General features: G+C 43.0%; 1 protein-coding gene across 2 annotated transcripts in view; it reads left to right on the top strand.

The window, feature by feature from the left end:
• The first annotated feature begins 439 nt into the window (after nucleotides 1-439).
• The window catches only part of TGFBR3 (transforming growth factor beta receptor 3), a 210,846-nt gene continuing 191,794 nt past the window's right edge, over nucleotides 440-19,491 (top strand). Inside the window, exon 1 of one of the 2 annotated variants that reach the window (XM_055402313.2) lies at nucleotides 440-737. The gene's annotated coding sequence lies outside the window, so the exon portion shown is untranslated. The remainder of the gene's footprint in view (nucleotides 738-19,491) is intronic. The other variant, XM_055402312.2, reaches the window with a different exon arrangement.

The raw sequence follows: 19,491 nt of genomic DNA, 5'->3' as shown, positions 1-19,491 counted from the left end.
AATAACCCAACTCTTCCAGAGAGCTCTGAAAAGTTGGATACACCTAGTTGGAGGATGGGAATCCCTGCAGCTCGCGTCCACGTTCCACCCCTACCCCCTGCTCCCTGCACCAATGTGGCTCTTCTCCAAGGACTGGGATCACCTCCACCACGGCCGATCGCCCCAACCTGGGCGCGCAGCACCCCAGCCGTTCCCGGCACTCCTTTGCTCTCCCTCCCTCCCTCCTCTGTCCGAAGGGAAACGCAGGCTCCGGGCGCGCTCGGGGTTCATCCATCAGCCGGAGAGGAAAAGGGGGAGGAGAGAGGGGGAGGCGGGAGGAGGAGTTTCTGGGCGGCCCGGAGCTCCGGTGGGGACCGCGGAGGAGGAGCGCCCTTCCCCCCGCGCGCTGATTGCTGTGGCGTCCTGCCCATCCCCGCCCGCGTGTGTGAGGGGGAGCGAGTGCGCTGGGTCGGCCCGATGGGGGTAATCGAGGGTTTCGGGGACGCCGAGTGGCGCTTTCCTCTTCCTAGTGAGTGAGGGAGGGAAGTCGGCGGCTCTCGTGCCCGGCCACTTTCCCTGCGCGATTCCCTGAGCTCCCTGCAGGAGGAGAAAGTCCCCGGCGGGTAGGGATGGCGTAGTTGCGCCGCGGCGCAGCAGCTGCCGGAGCTCGCGGCCGCCGGGCGCTGGGCGGGGAAACTTTGCTCTGCTTTCCTGCAACTTGTGGCGGGTGGATCTCCGTTTGACACACCGCCTCCGAGGTACGTGCGGGCTCAGCCTAGCGGCGCTGCAGCCCGCGCCGGGACGCCCTTGGCCGCCAGGCTAGCCCAGCACCCGTGCCGGCCGAGGGCTCTCCAGGCTGCGCGGGGGCTGTTGGCGTTGCTCTGGGTTCCGCGCCTGTTTCCCGGCCGGGATCGCTCCGGCCGCCCGGACCCCTGGACTTCTCGGGGGCGGCCTTGGTCGGTTGGTGTTTACGCTGTGAGGTGCACAGGGGAGCGGCCGTCGCGGGTGGGCAGCGCTCCGGGCGATGCGGTGTGCTGGGGAGGACATCTGCTCCGCGCCTGCCCTCACTCTTCCTTTCCGCGGTTTCTTCTGACCTCCGCGGGGCGCGCTGGCCACTTCCCACTGGGCGCGTGACACCGTCGGTGGGAAAGATTTGTTGTGGGTTTCTGTTCAATTGCCATTGCAGAGTCTGCGGCCCCGGCACTGGCGCACCAACAGGAGCTTCACTCCCCGCGGGCCGCGCCCTCAGGGTGCACTGCGGGCGGCGCCGAGCGCTGCAGCCCACTGCCCCGCAGAGAATCCTCCCTCCCGCTTTAACTTACCAGCCACCTTTCCCGCTTTATTTTGAAGGCTTCCCTTAGCATGTTCATTTGGTTAGAATAATCTGGAAACTCTTGGACTGTTGTTAGGAGAATCTTCTTGCAGTCTTGTTCTTATTAGGGCATTTGCTTCACTTTCCAGAATCATTTAGTGTAGGGAACCAGCTTGTCAAACGAGCATTACCTTGACAGTGTGTGTGTGTTAGTTGATCATTCATGACCGACTCTGCGACCCCATGGACTGTAATGGACTGTGGCTAGCTCTCCAGGCTCCTCTGTCCATGGAATTCTCCAGGCAAGAAAACTGGAGTGGGTTGCCTTTCCCTTCTCCAGGGGATCTTCCCGACCCAGGGGCGGAACCTGGATTTCCCGCTTGCAGGCAGTTTCTTTACCATCTGAGCCACCAATATTGGCTCCCACCTTGACCGAGTAGAACTTAATGGATTTAGTGTCTACAAAAAAGAGCTGAGAGAAGAAAATCACTCCATTTCCTTAGCTGTGAAGTGGGAATAATAATAGCATTGGCCTCAATGTTACTGTGAGGACTGAATGATTTAAAATATGTAAAGTACTAGAACAGTGCCTGTGCACCGCTATTAGCTGTGCTTGTCCTGAGCCCAGTGGAGACTGGACGGGAGTGTGGAGAGTAAGGGATGGTAGGAATGACAGACTGAGATGGGGAACCAGACTTTTTCTGAACTCTGCATCCCTTCCAAGAGAAATAAGCGATAGGTGTTGGAGGAGATAAGTCTCCCACAAGTAGCAAAGCACATGTCAAGACCTTTTAATTTTCCTGGAATAGTACTTTAGGTTGCAAACAGGTACTTCAGTGTGAAATTAGCGGCTTTCTTTCCGGAAATAATAAAAGCTAACGTTTATTGGGCCCAAACTGTGTGCCAGACACTCTCCTAAATGCCTTATAGACACTTAATCATTATACCAACTCTCTGGAAAAAACACTATTAATAGCCCTAATTTGCAGATAAGACACTAGAGGTTAGTTACTTGCCCAGGCTATTACACAACTGTTAGTTCTGTCTGACTCCAGAGCTAGCTTAGCCACTCAGCAGAGAGCAGCAAGTGCAGTCAGATTTGTGTGCGGTGAGTCCGGGCAGCTTTTCCCATCCTTCAACTTCCCACTGAGTTGAACACACATCTCTTGAAACACAAATCAGGTATCCGTGATTAATTTAGGTGATCTACCCATGGGGGTGCCAAATTGCAGCTTCTCTGAAACTGGCTCCAAGTAATTATAAATAGAACTCTGATTTATATTAATTAATTCAGATCTTTAAACTTCATTTCTCATATTAATTCTCCAGACATTGTTGGTCAGTGTTACTTGGCTTCCTTAGGAAACAGCTTGGGGTTGGCACAGGAGGCAGGGAAATAATTCTTACCCCCTTAAGGGCTATTAAAATGAAATTAATTTCATGCCATTGTGTCAGTTAAAGGATGTTGCTCTGTTTCTTGATGTTCTCTGCTTTTGGCTTCAATTCTGCATTGTTTAGTGTTTCAAGGCTTCAGCATGTTTTCAGCCCTTCAGTTTGTCTTTGTCATTTGTCAACTTTAATTTTTCCTGTTTTGATGGAATCTGACCATTACATGGCACCTTTGCTTAACAACTATTGACCCAGCTCATGTTTTTAAACATAAAAATCACCAACTTACTTTTGAACCCCAGCACTTCAAAGGCAACCCCTGGGGAATTCATTGTTATTTTGAATATTAGCCAATAGGGGGAGCATAGCACACTATGTGTTGATGTCTGTTAGGCACCTAAACCAGTTTTTTTAGAGTATTCAGCATACATTTCAGGAATGGAAAATGTTGTGGCTTTATCTAGCAAAATAACCAACTTGCTTTCTGACTTGACTATGGAGAACTGGGTTTAATTTCAACTGATGAGTATAAGAACCTTTGCGGACAGGGCCTATATATTGGATATATGTCTAGAACTCTGGTGTGTGAACAGATATTAAATACACACAGTTTATTTCCATTTGTTTTCATTAAGAGGCATATGTAAAATAATTTTGTGTACTCTGAATAATATTTCAAACTATCTAGGAGAACTGGGAGTCCAGAGAGATGCATTGTGAATTCTTTTGTAATGAAGCTCATTTGTCTTTTGTAGAAGAGTGGATATAGTGAATTTGTTCTCAGGAAGGCTGGTGTCCTCACAATCCTGTCATTATCATTTTTCATTAACATCTGAGTGCAAGACAATAAGGAATTGTTATGTTGAGTAGCAGCATTTCTATTCCAGTGCATTCTTCAGAGGCTTATATTTTAGTATGATAATAGTTCAGAAATAACATGTTTGTTTAGTATAGATGCAGTGTGTCTATAGATAAATATATAAGCAATATTTAGGAATTAACATGCTTGGAAAAGCAGTTAAACTAACTTTTTAAAAAAGTTTTTCATCTCTGCAATTTTGTAGGTCAGTTTCCTTTCTTGCTTCTTGAGTATCAGGTACTTTATTTCATTTACCAAATTAGGGTCAAGTGGATTTTAAAGTAACTTTCAAACTTAGTCCTTTCTTTCTAAATCTCAGTACTGCAGTTACATTTCAGAGTAGCATTTCATTTAGTCTAATTTAGTTTTCCATGGTCTTTTAGTTTACTTATTCAGCAAATATGTAGCAACTCCCAACTCCCTAATAGGCTTAAGGTTCCTGGTGTTGGAGTTAGCCATCCTCTTTCAGTCCTCTGATAGCAGGATGCCTTAAGGCTTCCTAGGGTTTAGGAAAGCCTGTTTGTTTTTTTGTTTTTTTTAAAAAAAACACCATTTTTGACAAAATTGGTGTGCTTAAAGAGAAGTATTGTCCCATTCTTTTGAAGACTCAAATTAATCTTTCTTTTTGCATGCGAACTTGATTGTATCTTATAAAAGTCAAGTGATTCTTGCTTTTCTGAGGGCCTGCTCTGGGTCTAAGCACACAGAGAACTCAAATGTCCTTTGAGTACTAAGAAGGTGATCTCTGCAGACTCTTTAATACCTAACTGTTGACCAACTTCCCAGGATCATAAATTTGTGGAAATTTCTGACTTTACATTTTAAGCTTAATAGGCCAAACCGTTAACATTTAGAGGATCACTGGTAAGTATCAACATTGCTATAATATTTTTCCTGGATGAATTTGATCTGTGGTCATTTTAAATTACCCCTGTTCTTGATAATCCATTTTGAAAATGTATTTTTTTCTTCCCTCATTGCTGTTGGACAAAAACTAATTATAATTGTCAGGTTCATTAGTTAATGAGGACACTCTGGATTTTCTCCTTTTTTTTTCTTTTAATTCAACAATTATTTTAGAAACGATTTTATCTCTGTTTCAGTCTCTCCACTGGAGCGTTTTGCTTATATTTTTAAACTTCTTTGGAAATTTTGAAACTTAAAATGTTAACTACTTTTTGAACTTTGCATCATTCAAGTTAGATAGTGATTTGGGGGTCTTTAACTTAAGAGCAATCTTGTATTGCCTTTAGGAACATGGATAGTTTGGAATATAAAAGAGTGAATCTAGGGCATTTGAGGCTTCCACATCTTCAGAGTTACACTTGGAATGATAGTGTTGTCTTTTTGTAGCATTTTGTAAAACACAAGCTATTACTGATTTGTTCGGTTTCTAGTCAAGCTGAAATAAATCACAGCTTGGAAGTGCCTTACAAAAAAGGATTTGGGTCCATTTCCTGGGCTCTGTCCACTTCTAGATTTCTTGTTTTCTTTTGAAATAGGACATTTGTTTGTTAACTGACATTGAGATTTATTTTCTCTGTTTGCAAAGTTTTAAGATTTAGCACAGATTTCCGAGCCTCTTGCCTTCTTTTAGGAGGAAATTGTTTTTATTTCTCCACCAAGACATGCAGTATTTAATGTTTGAAGCAACATTCTTAAATTTTCTGCATGGGGCTCCTCTCATTTGGACCTTCTAATGCATGTTTTATTCTTCAGTTTTCTAGGTCAAACAACAAGACTTAGTAGGCTGACAACTGAGGTATAAGGGATGGAGACCATATTTAAAATTGAGATTATCCCCCAAGGTCTGAAACATGGTCTCCAGAAGCACACCTTTAGGCTATCTTGATAGTTCCTAGATAATTAGAGAAAAAAAAAAAGGTTAAGTCTGTTGCTAGTGCTGGTGATTCCTTTAGCCTGACAAAGTTCATTTTTAGGATTTAATTTTAAATTGTTGCCACAGTAATAATTTAGAATCTAGCTCTGTCTTCACTTTAAGAAAAAGGATGGTGATCCAGAGGCATATCAGTTCAGTTCAGTCGCTCAGTCGTGTCTGACTCTCTGCGACCCCATGAATCACAGCACGCCAGGCCTCCCTGTCCATCACCAACTCCTGGAGTTCACTCAAACTCATGTCCATCGAGTCGGTGATGCCATCCAGCCATCTCATTCTCCGTAGTCCCCTTCTCCTCCCGCCCCCAACCTTTCCCAGCATCAGAGTCTTTTCCAGTGCGTCAACTCGTCGCATGAGGTGGCCAAAGTATTGGAGTTTCAGCTTTAGCATCAGTCCTTCCAATGAACACCCAGGATTGATCTCCTTTAGAATGGACTGGTTGGATCTCCTTGCAATCCAAGGGACTCTCAAGAGTCTTCTCCAGCACCACAGTTCAAAAGCATCAATTTTGATCAAAGTGATCAGCTATCTTCATAGTCCAACTCTCACATCCATACATGACCACGGGAAAAACCATAGCCTTGACTAGACGGACCTTGGTTGGCAAAGTAATGTCTCTGCTTTTTAATATACTATCTAGGTTGGTCATAACTTTCCTTCTAAGGAGTAAGCGTCTTTTAATTTCATGGCTGCAATCACCATCTGCAGTGATTTTGGAGCCCAAAAAATAAAGTCTGACACTGTCTCCACTGTTTTTCCATCTATTTCCCATGAAGTGATGGGACCAGATGCCATGATCTTTGTTTTCTGAATGTTGAGCTTCAAGCCAACCTTTTCACTCTCCTCTTTCACTTTCATCAAGAGGCTTTTTAGTTCCTCTTCACTTTCTGCCATAAGGGTGGTGTCATCTGCATATCTGAGGTTATTGATATTTCTCTTGGCAATCTTGATTCTAGCTTGTGCTTCTTCCAGCCCAGCGTTCCTCATGACGTACTCTGCATATAAGTTAAATAAGCAAGGTGACAATATACAGCCTTGATGTACTCCTTTTCCTATTTGGAACCAGTCTGTTGTTCCAAGTCCAGTTCTGACTGTTGCTTCCTGACCTGCATACAGGTTTCTCAAGAGGCAGGTCAGGTGGTCTGGGATTCCCATCCCTTTCAAAATTTTCCACAGTTTATTGTGATCCACACAGTCAAAGGCTTTGGCACAGTCAATGAAGCAGAAATAGATGTTTTTCTGGAACTCTCTTGCTCTCTCCATGATCCAGCGGATGTTGGCAATTTGATCTCTGGTGCCTCTGCCTTTTCTAAAACCTGCTTGAACATCTGGGAGTTCACGGTTCACATATTGCTGAAGCCTGGCTTGGAGAATTTTGAGCATGACCTTACTAGCGTGTGAGATGAGTGCAATTGTGCGGTAGTTTGAGCATTCTTTGGCATTGCCTTTCTTTGGGATTGGAATGAAGACTGACCTCTTCCAGTCCTGTGGCCACCGCTGAGTTTTCCAAATTTGCTGGCATATTGAGTGCAGCACTTTCACAGCATCATCTTTCAAGATTTGAAATAGCTCAAGTGGAATTCCATCACCTCCACTAGCTTTGTTCGTTGTGATGCTCTCTAAGGCCCACTTGACTTCACATTCCAAGATGTCTGGCTCTAGGTCAGTGATCACGTTATCGTGACTATCTTGGTCGTGAAGATCTTTTTTGTACAGTTCTTCTGTGTATTCTTGCCACCTCTTCTTAATATCTTCTGCTTATACTTTCTGTTAATTCTTGGACACCAGGCTCTGGGAGAAAGGGAACTACAGGGTTGGGTACTTTTTGCAGAAGAAGGAAGAAGTACCTGCTTGTTTGTGCTTCCAAGCTCATAATTCATTTTCCTGGTACAGGCTGAAGGTCAGCTTTTTGTTTGAATTTGCTGATGGACCATTTGTAAAAACACATTTAAGTTGATTAGTTCCTTAAAAAAAATGATATTTAGAAAACAGTCTTTACAGCTACTAGTCCTTGAGCTCTCCTGTGATCAGATTGCCCTGGGAAAAGGTCTGGAGTTTACAGGTGTGATGACTAAGCACCAGTGATGGGTAAGAACACCAAGTGGACCAGGTGGAGGGCCTAGCAGAACTTAGGGTTTCTTTTTTTTAATTCTGATTATACTATTTTATTAATGGAAACTTGATGAATACTTAATTCCATTTGGTGTGCAAAAAGATTCCCTTTTGGGAGTATAATTCTGTTAGCATTTTTAGTGATTTATGTGTTTTGACATATGAAATTGTTCATTGGATGCAAAAATACACTGGTGGCTATTTACAAATTTCATTTTATAATTAACTGCATGATGATTGCTGGAATAGAATGTTGCTTTTTTTTTTTTTTAATACTTGGAAGGTTATTTGAGGTGAAATATTTATATTCCAATCTCAAAACCTTGTGTTCATGTGGTACCCTAAATACTTTTGTGTGATACTCCATTGTGTTGTTTTGCGTTATCTCTTTTCTGGTATTTTTCTTTAAAACAAAACGTACTCAAACACAAAACTCTCCTTCTGAGTGTCCATAAAGAATAAATATCTCATTTTACTACATTACACTTTGTGCAGTTGGCTGGCAAATGAAATTCAACTTTGAGGGAAAGCACCTTTGACTCATTACATACATTTTGCATCACTGCATGTAAGGTCTTCCCTATATGTGTGGGAGAAGTTTCTGATCTTCCAAATGGGTATGTTTACAATTATTGGTCTCTATTTGTCAAATCCTTTCTGAGCAGACATTCCTCTTAGTTTCTTATTTTTGTCTGTTTATAGAGATAGTTAGGGCTTCCTGGGTGGCTCAGTGGTAAAGAGCCAGTGCAGGAGACATCGGTTTGATCCCTGGGTCAGAGAGATCCCCTGGAGAAGGAAATGGCAACCCACTCCAGTATTCTTGCCTAGTGAATCCGAGACAGAGGAGCCTGGCGAGCTAAAGTTCATAGTGTCACAAAAAGAGTCAGAAACGACTTAACAACTAAACAACAACACAGCTACTTGCCGTATATTTATAATGTGCCCTCTGAATCATGAAAAAATACATAGCAGCTGCTTTTTTTGTTTTGAATCCATCGTACTCATCCATTACAAAGCTGTGCAGCCATTGGATGCATCATGTTTTTGACACAGGAGCCAGGGGAACGATGACCTACTTGATACATTTCATATTTTTGGGAGGTACATATGCTTTTTTCAGTTTATGGCCTCTTTATTTCATTTCTAGAATGGCTGCTGTCTAAGATATTGAAGGTTTTAATTTTATTCAGTGTGTGGGCAAACAGATTTCCCGTAGAAGCAGTTCTACCAAATTAAAAAAAAAATGCTTCCAGAAAGTATCCTATATAGATACCTTCTTAGATAAGGCTTTGATGATGTTCACATGGGAGATAACTGAACACAAAGCAGGATTCCACTTAGCTTCATTGAGTAGGGAGGCTAGGAGAGAGGGGGGAGTGTCTAATTTGTCAAGGGAAAATTCACTTTTGCATAATATAAGGCATTTAAATTTAAATTTTGGAGGGGGAATTAATATATATTTCTAGCAGTTACATAGGTAAGAGGTTTGCAAAAGAAATTTTGCTAAGGTTGAGATTCTGTAGTTGGCAACTCTTATAACCCTGAAGATCCTGTTCCCTGAAGCCAGGAAAAAGCAGTCTGTTTCCAATTATAAATCACAAAAATAGGGAAATTAGGCCAAGAAAAATGATCATTTGGGGGGTTGGGTTGATTTTTTTCAGAGGGTAAAGGAGAAAGGACCATAGGCACACAGTAAAAAAAAAAATATCTGCTAGTTATTCTGTTGGCTTTCAATTTTTTTTTTCAAGCATTCTGTATTGGAAATTAAGACTAATTTTAGGGTTAAAGACACTTCCTCCTTCAGCTCCTTTTTGTTTCTCAGAGTGCAAATAGAGGAGCAGTTCAGCAGCTTCTGCTGACACTGAGGGGCTTGGTCCCAGTGTTTTGGGACCCAGCTGGTATTACTGGTAAAGCCTTTTCCTGTCTGAATGGTGCCAGATTATGGCTTTCCAGCATCATCCCAGCTAGTTGGGGCTATGGTTTATTTATTACACTTTATACTATGCTTTGTGGGCTTCCCTCCTGTCTCAAACCGGAAAGAATCTGCCTGCAATGGAGGAGATCCAAGTTCGACCCCTGGATGGGGAAGATCCCCTGGAGGAGGGAATGGCAACCCACTCCAGTATTCTTGCCTGGAGTATTCCCTGGACAGAGAAGCCTGGCCGGCCACAGTGCAAGTTGTCGCAAAGAGTTTAACAGGACTGAGCCACTAACACTTTCACTTCTTTTCCCCATACTATGCTTTGAATGAAGATGTTAGTCCCTACGGATTAGTAAAAAGCTGCTCTGGGAGAAAGACTAGGTTTGCTAGTGTGAGAACAATCAGAGGTGAGAAGCCTAACTGGGAGCTGGGTGACGTGTGACTGAATCTATTGTCCTCAGCACTTGTCGGAAGTAACTAGCCTTTCTTAAATAAAGCCTGCTGCTAGTTTCAGGATTAGTGGTCCCATGAGACCCAGGTGTTAACTAAGAAATCTCCTTTCTACCGCCAGAAGATCACCACCAACAGATCTTAGTTCCTGTTTCTCACACCTTAAGCCTCCAGAGTGTTGAATAAAACTTTCCTGATGGTACAGAATCTTTCATAACAGCGTCGCCCTTCGGGGCTAGTGGTGTTCAGCGATTGGCTCTCTTCTTCTCACCTCGGCAAACTCCTCGGCCTGCAGCGGGGCTCCCACGCCCCCCGCGCCGCCACCCCAGATGCGCGGGTGCCAGAGAAGGTGCGAGGTGCAAAATTCCGAGCTTGTTTTCAGTCAGCATCTAAAGTGTCCTCTCTCTCCCACGTTTTATTACCTTGGTTTCCTGGAACTACTTTGTCCTGGAACTACTTTCCCCCACTTCCTGCCCGATCTCTTCAGGTTTCCTTCTCAGTGCTTGTTCTGTGTGGGTCGTTGTTTTCCAGCCTCCATCCGCCCGTTTCCCTCCACTCCTCCGTCATTCAATGGCTCCTATTTCTCTATCTCAGTGGTCACGTAACCTCCCAGTTGCATGCATCTGTCTCCTTATTTCCAGCAACGACCTGGCTATTCTGTCGGTTTTTCTGTTAAAGCTAAGCCCCGTGGCGGCCCAGTGGTTGAGACTTCCAGCTTCCATTGCAGAGGGTGTGGGTTCCACCCCTGTTTGAGGAACTAAGATGCCAGATGCCCCTGTTATGTCCGACCCTTTGCAGCTCCATGGACCAACCCAGGGATTGAGCCTGTGTCTCTTTGCATTTCCTGTTTTGGCAGGCAGATTGCTTACCGCTGTGCCATCTGGGAAGATGCTACATGCCCCTGGAGTGGGCTGAAAAACAAAACAAAACAACAATAAAACCGAAAAACTAAGTCCCAATCCCAGTATACGATTTCTCTGTGGTCCGCAGCCTGTAACTCCTATATTTCACATGTCAGTAAGTGGCACCAGTTGCCAAGCTAGGATCCTCAGGCATACTCAATTTCCTTTTGCTTACCTCCTCCAGCCAACTCACACCAATTTCATGGTGTCTTACTTTTCAGTTCAGTTCAGTCGCTCAGTCGTGGCAGATCTCAAATGGTAGTTTCTTTATTTTCCCTGAGTTCCAGGAAACTTTATTTATGGACCCAGAAATTGGAATTTCATATAATTTCCAATGTATCATGATGTTTTATCATTCCTTTGACTTTTCTCCATCATTTTAACATGTAAACACCAATCTTAGCTCTACAATAGAGATTAGCTAACTAGGTCTATAGGTCAAGCCCTGCAATTGGCATGCTTTTCTTCTCTATTTCCAAATCATCATCTCATCTGGATTCAGTTCAGTTCAGTCAGTCAATCGTGTCCAACTCTTTGCGACCCCATGAATCGCAGCACGCCAGGCCTCCCTGTCCATCACCAACTCCCGGACTACACTCAAACTCATGTCCATCGAGTCGGTGATGCCATCCAGCCATCTCATCCTCTGTCATCCCCTTCTCCTCCTACCCCCAATCCCTCCCAGCATCAAAGTCTTTTCCAGTGAGTCAACTCTTCGCATGAGGTGGCCAAAGTATTGGAGTTTCAGCTTTAACATCAGTCCTTCCAACGAACACCCAGGACTGATCTCCTTTAGGATGGACTGGTTGGATCTCCTTGCAGTCCAAGGGACTCTCAAGAGTCTTCTCCAGCACCACAGTTCAAAAGCATCAATTCTTTGGCAATAGCCTTCTTCACAGTCCAACTCTCACATCCATACATGACCACTGGAAAAACCATAGCCTTGACTAGATGGACCTTTGTTGGCAAAGTAATGTCTCTGCTTTTTAATATGCTATCTAGGTTGGTCATAACTTTCCTTCCAAGGAGTTAGCGTCTTTTAATTTCATGGCTGCAATCACCTGGATTATTGCAGATGTATTCCAGTTGGTTTTCCTGGTTTCAGTATCTTTCTCTCAAATTGTTTGTCCATTATGATTAGTACCTTCTAAAATACAGATCTGTGTTTTCCTTTTTTTTATTTAAAATGTCTGCTCTTCATTATCCTTGGCATGGGATGTCTGGTTACTCACAATGTAGTAAAACAAAGTAGAAAACTACTTTTTAGCTGTTTTCCTCCACTTCTCCAATGAACCTCACTGTGCTCCTACAAGACTCCTTATGTTTTCTGGAGCACACCCTGTGCTCTCATGCCCTGTTCCTTTAGTATTGGTCTTTTCTCTAGCATCCCCTCCTTTTTCTTCTTTCCGGTGGCCCCCTGTTTAACTCCATCATCACTTTCTCTGCTGAAGTTTCACGTGGCTCTTCCTGGCAGGTGGTTGATTGCTTCCTCCCTTTATTTCTCTTGAGTCTTTCTCCTGCTGCCTCCTGAGAATTTACTTTCTTCCTCTCCAGACTTCCCTACAGCAGGATTGAGTCTTACCATCTTTGTAACCTGGGTGTGTGGCATGGGCATGGCCATATGTGTTGTCAAATGGAATTCCTCAACTCGGTTCCACTCCTGTTAAAGCTTGAGGGAAAGATCAAGTTTGCAGTTGATATGAATTGTAACTGTAGAAAAGACAAAGGAAATCAACTCAGAATCATGTAGTTTAGGATTAGACTGGGGCTTAGAAATAATCGTTTCCAAGCCCCTCTAAAGATGAGGACAGCCAGGTACAGAGAGCTTGGGTGGTCTGCCCAAGATTGCAGGGTGGGGAGCAGTGCTTCCCTCTGCCCCTCTCCTGTAGTCTTCATCCAGTAGCCAGAATGGCCCTGATAAAACCTGAGTCAGATGCTGTCATTTCTCTAATTAAAACACTCTCTTGTTCCTGTCTTTCTCAGAGTAAAAACCCCAATCCTTATAATGATCCATAAAGCCTTAACCAGCCCATGACTCCCTTGCCTGTTACCTCTTTGATTTCACCCTCCATTATCTGACTTGCTTACTCTACTGTAGCTACTTGACCTGCCTTCCCTTTCCCATACCAGACACACTCTGTCTCAGGGCCTTTGCATGTGCTGTTTTCATTGCTTGTAATGTTTTTCTCCCAGATATCTACACTGTTCACTTCTTAGGGTTAGGGTTAGGTCCTTACTTGAAACAAACAAACATGCACACAAACAAACCTTCCTGTCTTGCTTCTCCGTCTTATTAATTTTCTCAGCATTTATCTCTGCCTCATGTATAATTATATGTCTTGTTTATAGTTTTGGTCTCCCCTGACTAGAATGTAAGCTCCACAAGGTCAGGGATTTTTCTGTATTTTATTCTCTTTTGAATCTCCACACAGACCTGGCACTGACTGAGCAGGCAAATAGATAAATATTTGTTGGATGAATATATAAATGAGAGGAAGCAAGATTTGTGGTTTCTTGTAGATCCAGTTAAATGTACATTTACGGCATTGAAAAGGGAACACTATCAAGGCATGTCTGGAGGGAGAATCTGATTTTTTAAAAATCCCCATTCAAGACCTGTCAGAGTAGAACGCTGACCTCTTTAACTGTCTGACTTGAAGCAGTGACAATGGGTTCTGCTCAGCCTTAAAGTGGTTTGGGAAGACTCCCATTTTACCTCTAACAGGCTAGGGCTTGCTGTGGTTTCTCTCTGCCTGTGGTTTGCCCTTTAACCCATGGGACTACAAAGATGAAAAGTAAACACGGCATTAAACAGAAGAGCTGGGGGAGAGGGTATGGGGCAGAGGAGCAGAATTTCCTTGTGGCCCTGACATCTTCCCTTGGCTCTGGGCCACTCACTGAACCTTCTAGAGTTGCTTCGGGGCTGTGCCCTAAGGAATGGTCTTGAGACTGCCAGGCCAAACTCCTGAGTTTTGCTTTGATGTTCTAATTTCTTTGAAAAGAATTGTTTAGACAAAAAGGACATTGGAATATGGATTTTTTAAAAATTAAATTACTGTCTTAATTTTGAAGAGAGGTTTTAACCCTTTTCAAGGCAGCAGTTGAAATTACCATTTGCACACTTCCCTAGTGGTCCAGTGGTTAAGAATGTACTTCTTCTGCAGAGAGCACCAGTTCAATCCCTCATTAGGGAAATTCTGCATGCTGTGCAGTGTGGCCAAAAAGAAAAAAAAACAAAAAAGAAATTACTACTTGCTTTTGTCAGTAGTGCTGGTGGGGGTATGGTCCTTTGAAACCAAAGACTTAAACCCAAGGGGTAGTAAATTTTACTTCTGAAGAAGAATCCAATTCTTGGGGTAGGGGGTTGGGTTGAGTATAGAGCTAATTTATATTAGTGTAACAGTCATTTTAGAGTTACTTACCTCTCTCTCTTTTTGTGATAACATCAGTATGGTTTCTACAGAACTTGCCTCATCAGGACAGGAAGCTCAGCCAAGGGAGTCAAAGGCTTAGGAGGATGTTGTTGGCCCTATACAAAGCTGTAGCATAATTTAACCCTGGGATTCAAAACCATCAAATTGAAAGTAAATTGTCTTGAATGGAGCTGTTGTCAGTGACCTAGTTAAAAATCAAAGCTACTGTTTCCTGAACACTAAAAACATATGAGCTCTCTGAATAGTGCCTAGTACATGGTTGTTGTATACTTGCTAAGGCACATCCAACTCTTTGCGACCCCATGGACTGTAGCCTGCCAGGCTTGTTTGTGCATGGGATTTCCCAGACAAAAATACTGGAGTGGGTTGCCATTTCTTTCTCCAGGGGCTCTTTCTGACCCAGGGATTGAACTTGTGTCTCCTGTGTCTCCTGCATTGGCAGGTGAATTCTTTACTGCTGAGCCACCAGGGAAACTCTCTGGTACATGGTGCTGCTGCTGCTAAGTTGCTTCAGTTGCGTCCGTCTCTGTGCGACCCCATGGACTACAGCCCACCAGGCTCCTCTGTCCATGGGATTCTCTTGGCAAGAATACTGGAGTAGGTTGCCGTGCCCTCCTCCAGTGGATCTTCCCAATCCAAGGATTGAACTTGCATCTCTTAGGTCTTCTGCATTGGCAGATGGGTTCTTTACCATTGGCTCCATCTGGTACTTGATAGGTGGTAATAAATAATGAGTGAATGAAATAAAATATTTCATTTTATTGCTGATTGAGCCTCGCCTCCATGGTTACAAAACAAAATAACTTCTCCCTTATGTCAGATCTAATCACGCTGCCACCATCAGAAAGTGACTGTGTGGGGCTTGGTTGGTGTCCACGATAGACAAGTTCCTATTTGGTGGTTAAGATCATAGGCTGTGGAATCAGACAGACCTGGGCTCAAATCCTGGTGCCAGGATTTACTAGACTGGGGGTGGTTTAGCATCTTAAGCCTCACTTTTATCACTATAAAATTAAGTTAAAGAAATCTGTCTCCTTGGGTTTTTGAGAGTTTGAAATGAGAAATTGTGAAAAACAGAGTAGGTGCCCCATAGATGGTAACTGAGACATTTTGCAGGGTCCAAAGAAGGTGGCAAGAAATCACAAAACGTGAATTTTGTCAGATCTGCCTATTTCATCAAAATTGCCATTTTTATTCTACTCCTCAAACTCCATGAATTCTACTTGTTCTCCTCACCTCATTTCAAAAGTCACTTCTGATTACTCCCATCCCTCAGTAAACACTGTTTCCTTAACATTTTGTGTATAATTTGTTCCATGTTATCCTCTACTTAGAGCCAACTGAGAATGTTAGATAGATAACATTTACTCCAACCCTTTAATTTTGCAGATTAGCAAACCAAGAATTAAAAAGGCTCAATGACTGGTCCACTGATACACAGCTAGTTAGTAGCACAGCCAAGACTTGTCCACAGGCTGCTTTGTAATTATTCTGTGGTCATTCATGTGTTTCTACAACATTCGCCTTCCTATTAGAGGATAATACTTCGCAATTTTGTTGTCATTCCTGCTAGCTACTCCATGATCATGTGTTTCACATTTACACAAGTGTTTCTGAAGTCCCATTTTATAGGAGAGATTCAGGATTAGTTTTTAGCTCTTCTAATGGCAATTATAAGTAAGTAGAGAATAAAAGATTTTCTTGTTTAATCTCTTCATATTAGAGATGAAAAAGTTAAAGCCCAGAATGAAGTGACTTGTCTGAGCTTGTAAAATGTGTTGATACCCAAATTCTTGCCTCTGCTGTTCCTTTGAGGCTGCCTGAGGTATAGGGTCTTTCTTAAATACAATTCTTAATAGTTAGAAAGTGAAAGAAAGTGTGAAGGTGTTAGTTGCTCACTCGTGTCTGACTCTTTGCGACCCCCTGGACTGTAGCCCGCTAGACTCCTCTGTCCATGTAATACTCTTGGCAAGAATACTGGATGCGTAGCCATTCCCTTCTCCAGGGGATCTTCCCAACCCAGGGCTCCTGCACTGCAGACAAGATTCTTTACTGTCTGAGCCACCAGGGAAACCATTCATTTATTATTGAGAGATGTTCTGATAACTCACTGTATTTTCATACTACTTTTAATTGTAATGTACAAAATAGTATTTTATACTTGAGATCCATATGGTACCTTCTACTGGTTGCCTTCTATATGCTAAGTGAGCCAGGGCAACTGTCATCCCTCTTTCTGAAATGAACAAATGAGTAGGAAAGCCACACCTCTAAGGTAGTAATTACATGGAGATTTATTTTGGGGTGGACTGCACTATATTCTAGTTGTCTAAGTTTAATTTCAAGAGAATCAGAGGAGGCTTCCCTAAAAAAGTAATGCTTATACAGAGACCTGAAGCCTTGAAGATGTTAGAAATTGGCCGTGTTAGGGGAACCATGGCAGGTTATTGAATTCCAACACAGTGAAGGTCACTTCTGGAAGCAAGGACTTGACTGACTCTTTTGTAGAACTGAATTAAGTCAAGCATGGATGGAGCATGCAGAGGATGAGGTGGGACTAAGTTGGCAACATCCAGCAACCACGCAAAGTGTTTTGGTCTTTATCCTGACAGCAGTGGGCAACCATCAAAGGGTTTTAATTCTTAATGTTTCACAAGCCTGGGTGGCTGAACCCTTTCTTTACCAAATAATATCAGTTAAATGATCGAAATGTATCTGTTGAGGGATTATCCCCACCCAAGAGAAATAATTTTATCTTGGAAGTCAGTGAGAGGAATAAAAAAATGTGCTTAATTGTGATTAGCAAAATATTCTTATTGCTGGAGTGTTTATCCTGAATTCATATATTTGCAGAATCCCTGCATATAAAGATGTGAATCAAATGTTTTGGTAAATTAGTATATGTTGTCCAAAATAGTCTGTTGGAGGTCCAGGAGATGTAGCACTTTTTATTTATTTTTTGGCCATGCCACACAGCATGTGAAATGTTAGTTCCCTGACTAGGGATCAAACCCACCCCCCCTGCAGTGGAAGTGTGGAGTCTTAGCCCTTCAACTGCCAGAGAAGTCCTACCCCAAAGCTTTTTTTAAATGACGTGGTGCAAGCTAGGACCTGAGAATATTCAGCTGTGCTGCTTTGGCTGGAATGATTGCCGCTTTGTGATTTAATAAAACCTTTTGATGATAGCTGATTCTTCCCTCTAGGCATCTGGGTTAGTTTGGCGCAGTGCCAGACTGAGCTCCGAAGCCCCCTGGCGAAACCCCTGAAGCTAATTTGGGAATCCTATGGTAGAACTGAGGAGGGCCATGTAGCCAGATCTTTGTAACTTATACAAGAGCTGTTGAGGCAGTAGCTTTACTGCCTTTTTGCAACAGCATTGAAATATTATAACTGTCTTTAGGACTTTTGTATTAGTTTTGGAATCATTACTTTTTGGTGATGGAGGGAATTTCTGAAATTCTAGGTGACAAAGTCTAATCCCAAAATTAATATAAACTTTGATGTAAACTGCTGTTTATATTATACTGTGACTGGTAGTGTGCCTTTTTTTTTTTTTTAAAGACGATGTATTTTAACCATAAAACTTCAATGACTATTATTTTTTTTAAATGTACTAGATGGAAAAAAAAAGTGTACTATGTGGGCCAGATATTGTTTTAGGTATCATGCCTATATTCTGTCTCATATATTACAATCAAAATATCATTACTATTTTGCAGATGAGGGGGTGATGGAGGCTAAATGACTGGTCCAATGTAATACATCTGGGTAAGCCAGATTTGGAACCCCCAAGAATAGTTCTCTGTGAATTCTAGCTTAAAATTATAAGCAACTGAAATCTTTAGATGCAGAAATATTAAATGTGAAAGGTGGTTCTTGGAATACTGGACGGGTGAGTTAAAAATATCAGTCCTAGTTTGTTTGAACTTGAACAAAACCTGGTCTTTTACAACCTCGTGAGATGTATCCAGGCCCACCCTCCTCTTTATGCTGTATTTTGCTTGGGCAGTGAGATCTCTTGTGCTTGGGATAGACAGAGGGCTCTTAAGGACTGACTGAAGGTCAGTCCCTAGGAAATTAAGGTTGCTGGGGCCAGAGATGTGTTGGTTACACTCTTAGCCAGGAGTGAGGGTGGACCAGGCCCTGGAGGGGTAGAGGAGAACAGAGCCCAGCTTCTCTGTACTTCTTGTGCCCTCTGTGCATCCTGCCTTCTTTTACTGGGTCTTCATGTAGAATTCCTACCTACAAGTATAGGTAGCTCAAGAGTGAAGTGAAAAGTAAAAGTGTTAGTTGCTCAGTTGTGTCCAACTCTTTAGGACCCCATGGACTGTAGCCTACCAGGCTCCTCTGTCCATGGAATTCTCCAGGCAAGAATACTGGATTGGATAGCCATTCCTTCTCCAGGGAATCTTCCTGACCCAGGGGTCAAACCTACATCTCCTGCTTTGGCAGGCAGGTTCTATACTGTCTGAACCACCAGGGAAGCCCAGGTAGCTCAAGTGATTCTTCTTTTTTCCTTTCCACTGGCAGGCTCAGAATATTGAGACTTTACTTAATCTTAGGCTTTAAGATAATAATTCCCTCTGGTAGAGACAGGTTGCTAATGATAAGTAATACAGCTTTTGTGCTGTTACATGCTCAATTTCATTTGATTCCTTGTTGCCACACTGTGATGTAGGTAAGGTTAGTTTCAGTTCAGTTCAGTCGCTCAGTCATGTCCGTCTCTTTGTGACCCTATGGACTGCAGCATGCCAAACTTCCCTGTCCATCACCAACTCCCAGAACTTGCTCAAACTCATGTCCATTGAATCAGTGATGCCATCCAACCATTTCATCCTCTGTCGTCCCCTTCTCTTCCTGCCTTCAATTTTTCCCAGCATCAGGGTCTTTTCCAATGAGTCAGCTCTTCCCATCAGGTGGCCAAAGTATTGCAGTTTCAGCTTCAGCATCAGTTCTTCCAATGAACATTCAGGACTGATTTCCTTTAGGATTGATTGGTTGGATCTCCTTGCAGTCCAAGGGACTCTTAAGAGTCTTCTCCAACACCACAGTTCAAAAGCATCATTTCTTCAGCGCTCAGCTTTCTTTAGTTTATTTTCTTGCAAATGAAGAAACTGAGGTTCTATTCTAATCTAAACCACCTTTCTTGTCTGACTGCTGTCAGAGTTTTAACTGATCATCTTAGCACTCTGGGCTCCCTTGTTGTGTTCCCCACATGGTACCCAGAAAAGTCTTT

Source organism: Moschus berezovskii, chromosome 4 (genome assembly GCF_049115385.1).
Source record: "Moschus berezovskii isolate FMDL1 chromosome 4, NW_MosBer_1.0, whole genome shotgun sequence".
NCBI classification, from domain to species: Eukaryota; Metazoa; Chordata; class Mammalia; order Artiodactyla; family Moschidae; genus Moschus; species Moschus berezovskii.
Note: the sequence above shows the minus strand (reverse complement) of the source record. Positions and strands in the feature narration are given on the sequence as shown.